The sequence below is a fragment of the Chiloscyllium punctatum genome, chromosome 4, assembly GCF_047496795.1.
Source record: "Chiloscyllium punctatum isolate Juve2018m chromosome 4, sChiPun1.3, whole genome shotgun sequence".
NCBI lineage: Eukaryota > Metazoa > Chordata > Chondrichthyes > Orectolobiformes > Hemiscylliidae > Chiloscyllium > Chiloscyllium punctatum.
This window is the reverse complement of record NC_092742.1, coordinates 6,343,616-6,348,242: the sequence shown is the minus strand read 5'-3', so window position 1 is coordinate 6,348,242 and position 4,627 is coordinate 6,343,616.

The window sequence follows — 4,627 nt, the reverse complement described above, 5'->3', positions numbered from 1 at the left end:
TTTTTGATTTATTTATTGGAGTAAGCAAGTTTCTCAATAACAGATTCATTACACATCTAGGGCTTTCAGACAAATCCGTTCATTGAGTTATACAGCTTTATTTGTCTCAAATCTCCTGAAGAGGCTGACTCTCACTGGGGTACGGGGTCCCCCTCCCTCTCCTGAAGGGGCTGACTCTCACTGGGGTATGGGGTCCCCCTCCCTCTCCTGAAGGGGCTGACTCTCACTGGGGTATGGGGTCCCCCTCCCTCTCCTGAAGGGGCTGACCCTCACTGGGGTACGGGGTCCCCCTCCCTCTCCTGAAGGGGCTGACTCTCACTGGGGTACGGGGTCCCCCTCCCTCTCCTGAAGGGGCTGACTCTCACTGGGGTACAGGGTCTCCCTCCCTCTCCTGAAGGGGCTGACCCTCACTGGGGTACACGGTCCCCCTTCCTCTCCTGAAGGGGCTGATCCTCACTGGGATACAGGGTCCCCCTTCCTCTCCTAAAGGGGCAGACCCTCACTGGGGTATGGGGTCTCCCTCCCTCTCCTGAAAGGGCTGACCCTCACTGGGGTATGGGGTCTCCCTTTCTCTCCTGAAAGGGCTGACCCTCACTGGGGTATGGGGTCCCCCTCCCTCTCCTGAAAGGGCTGACCCTCACTGGGGTGTGGGGTCTCCCTCCCTCTCCTGAAAGGGCTGACCCTCACTGGGGTATGGGGTTCCCCTCCCTTTCCTGAAGGGGCTGACCCTCACTGGGGTACGGGATCCCCTCCCTCTCTTGAAGGGGCTGACTCTCACTGGGATACGGGGTCCCCCTCCCTCTCCTGAAGGAGTTGACTCTCACTGGGCTACGGGGTCTCCCTCCCTTTCCTGAAGGGGCTGACTCTCACTAGGGTACGGGGTCCCCCTCCCTCTCCTGAAGGAGTTGACTCTCACTGGGGTACAGGGTCCCCCTCCCTCTCCTGAAGGGGCTGACTCTCACTGGGGTACGGGGTCCCCCTCCTGAAGGGGCTGACTCTCACTGGGGTACGGGGTCCCCCTCCCTCTCCTGAAGGGGCTGACTCTCACTGGGGTACGGGGTCCCCTTCTCTCTCCTGAAGGGGCTGACTCTCACTGGGGTACCGGGTCCCCCTCCCTCTCCTGAAGGGGCTGACCCTCACTGGGGTACGGGGTCCCCTTCTCTCTCCTGAAGGGGCTGACTCTCACTGGGGTACCGGGTCCCCCTCCCTCTCCTGAAGGGGCTGACCCTCACTGGGGTACCGGGTCCCCCTCCCTCTCCTGAAGGGGCTGACCCTCACTGGGGTACGGGGTACCCCTCCTCCTCCTGAAGGGGCTGACCCTCACTGGGGTACGGGGTACCCCTCCTCCTCCTGAAGGGGCTGACTCTCACTGGGGTACGGTGTCCCCCTCCCTCTCCTGAAGGGGCTGACCCTCACTGGGGTACGGGGTCACCCTCCCTCTCCTGAAGGGGCTGACTCTCACTGGGGTACGGGGCCCCCCTCCCTCTCCCGAAGGGGCTGACTCTCACTGGGGTACGGTGTCCCCCTCCCTCTCCTGAAGGGGCTGACCCTCACTGGGGTACGGGCCCCCCCTCCCTCTCCTGAAGGGGCTGACCCTCACTGGGGTAGGGGGTACCCCTCCTCCTCCTGAAGGGGCTGACCCTCACTGGGGTACGGGGTACCCCTCCTCCTCCTGAAGGGGCTGACTCTCACTGGGGTACGGTGTCCCCCTCCCTCTCCTGAAGGGGCTGACCCTCACTGGGGTACGGGGTACCCCTCCTCCTCCTGAAGGGGCTGACCCTCACTGGGGTACGGGGCCCCCCTCCTCCTCCTGAAGGGGCTGACCCTCACTGGGGTACGGGGTCCCCCTCCCTCTCCTGAAGGGGCTGACCCTCACTGGGGTACGGGCCCCCCCTCCCTCTCCTGAAGGGGCTGACCCTCACTGGGGTACGGGGTACCCCTCCTCCTCCTGAAGGGGCTGACCCTCACTGGGGTACGGGGCCCCCCTCCTCCTCCTGAAGGGGCTGACCCTCACTGGGGTACGGGGTCCCCCTCCCTCTCCTGAAGGGGCTGACCCTCACTGGGGTACGGGCCCCCCCTCCCTCTCCTGAAGGGGCTGACCCTCACTGGGGTACGGGGTACCCCTCCTCCTCCTGAAGGGGCTGACTCTCACTGGGTACGGTGTCCCCCTCCCTCTCCTGAAGGGGCTGACCCTCACTGGGGTACGGGGTACCCCTCCTCCTCCTGAAGGGGCTGACCCTCACTGGGGTACGGGGTCTTTGTGCAAAGAGAAAACACACTACAACAGTGTTGGTCCAGTGCCAGGTCAGGGTTGATGAACATGGTGATGTCCGTAAACAAGTAAGTGACAAATCACACAGGAAGTTAGTTACCTCACTGCTTCGGTTTATCTTTCCTGACAGGGAAATAACTGATTTATATTCAATTAAAATAGATACTGATTTTCGTTTTCCTAAACAGTGTTTAAATCTGAGAATTTTATCCTATGTCCAAGCGAAAGTGATGACTTAGTGGTATTATTGCTGGACTGTTAATCCAGAGACCCCCAGGTAATGTTCTGGGGATGTGGGTTCAAATCCCACCACGGCAGCTGGTGGAATTTGAATTCAATGGGAAAAAACATCTGATGATGACCATCAATCCATTGCTGATTGTCAGGGGGGAAATACCCACTTGGTTCACTAATACCCTTTAGGAAATGAAATTACCTGGTCTGGTCTACATGTGACTCCAGGCTAACAGCAATCTGATTGACTCTTAACTGCCCTCTGAGCAATTAGGGATGGGTAATAAATGCTGGGCTAGCTGGCGACGCCCTTATCTGTGAATGAATAAAGAAAAAGAATATTCAAAATTTGTGCGAAGATTTGTAGTTCGGGTGCTCGTTGTTGTTCTGTTCGCCGAGCTGGGAATTTGTGTTGCAGATGTTTCGTCCCCTGTCTAGGTGACATCCTCAGTGCTTGGGAGCCTCCTGTGAAGCGCTTCTGTGATGTGAAAAAGAATATTGAAATGCCACAGAATAAAAGTTTTTTCCAGGCTGAAGATTCGGCTGTGAAGTAATTCTGAAGTTTGAAGGAAGTGAACGTTGTTCCTCTTTGCAAATAGGGTAATAGGGAAATCCTTGGAAATTACAGACCAGTCAGTCTTACATCTGTGGTCAGCAAAGGTTTGGAAAGAATTCTGAGGGATAGGATTTATGACTATTTGGAAAAGCATAGTGTGATTAAAAGCAGTCAGCATGGCTTTGTGAGGGGCAGGTCATGCCTCACAAATCTTATTGAGTTCTTTGAGGAGGTGACAAGACAGGTCGACGACGGTCGAGCAGTGGGTGTGGTGTATATGGACTTCAGCAAAGCATTTGATAAGGTTCCCCATGGTAGGCTCATTCATAAAGTCAGGAAGTATGGGATATAGGGAGAGTTGACTGTCTGGATTCAGAATAGGCTGGCTGACAGAAGGCAGAGAGTGGTTGTAGATGGAAAGTATTCTACCTGGAGGTCAGTGTTGAGTGGGGTCCCGCAGGGCTCTGTACTTGGGCCTCTGCTCTTTGTAGGTTTTATAAATGACGTGGATGAGGAGGTTGAGGGGTGAGTTAGTAAATTTGCAGATGACACAAAGGTTGGAGGTGTCGCCGATAGTATCGAGGGCTACTGCAGGCTGCAGCGCGACATAGACAGAATGCAGAGCTGGGCTGAGAAATGGCAGATGGAGTTCAACCTGGATAAATGTGAACTGATGTATTTTGGAAGGTTGAACTTGAATACTGAATATAGGATTAAAGACAGGATTCTTGGCAGTGTGGAGGAACAGAGGGATCTTGATGTGGATCCCTCAAAGTTGCCACCCAAGTGGATAGAGTTGTTAAGAAAGAATATGGTGTTTTGGCTTTCATTAACAGGGAGATCAAGTTTAAGAGCCGTGAGGTTTTGCTGCAGCTCTACAAGACCCTGGTAAGACCACACTTGGAATATTGTATCTAGTTCTGGTCGCCTTACTATAGGAAGGATACAGAGGCTTTGGAGAGGGTGCAAAGAAGGTTTACCAGGATGCTGCCTGGACTGGAGGGCTTACCTATTGATGAGAGGTTGACTAAGCTCGGACTTTTCTCTCTGGAAAGAAGGAGGAAGAGAGGAGACCTGATCGAGGTATGTGAGGTAATGAAAGGCATGGATAGAGTCAATAGAGACATTTCCCCAGGGCATGATTGACTGGTACAAGGGGTCATAGTTTTAAGATATTAGGAGGAAGGTACAAAGGAGACATCAGAGGTAGGTTCTCTATGCAGAGTGTTGTGAATGCATGGAATGTGTTGCCAGCGATGGTGGTAGAGTCAATAGGGACATTTAAGCGACTGCTGGACATACACATGGATAACAGTGAGTTGAGGGGGGCGTAGGTTAGGTTATTTTATTTTACGTTAGGATTAATCCTCGGCACAACATAGTGGGCCAAAGGGCCTGTTCTGTGCTGGACTTTTCTATGTTCTTTATGTTCTATTATGTAATGAGGGTAACTTATTGAGCGTTTCCAACGAGACTAGAAGAGTTAATGACTCCATGGGAGGTTGAAATTTGTGGAAATCAGTACTGTGTACCCTACAGAGGAGCACAGTCATTGACTCTAATTT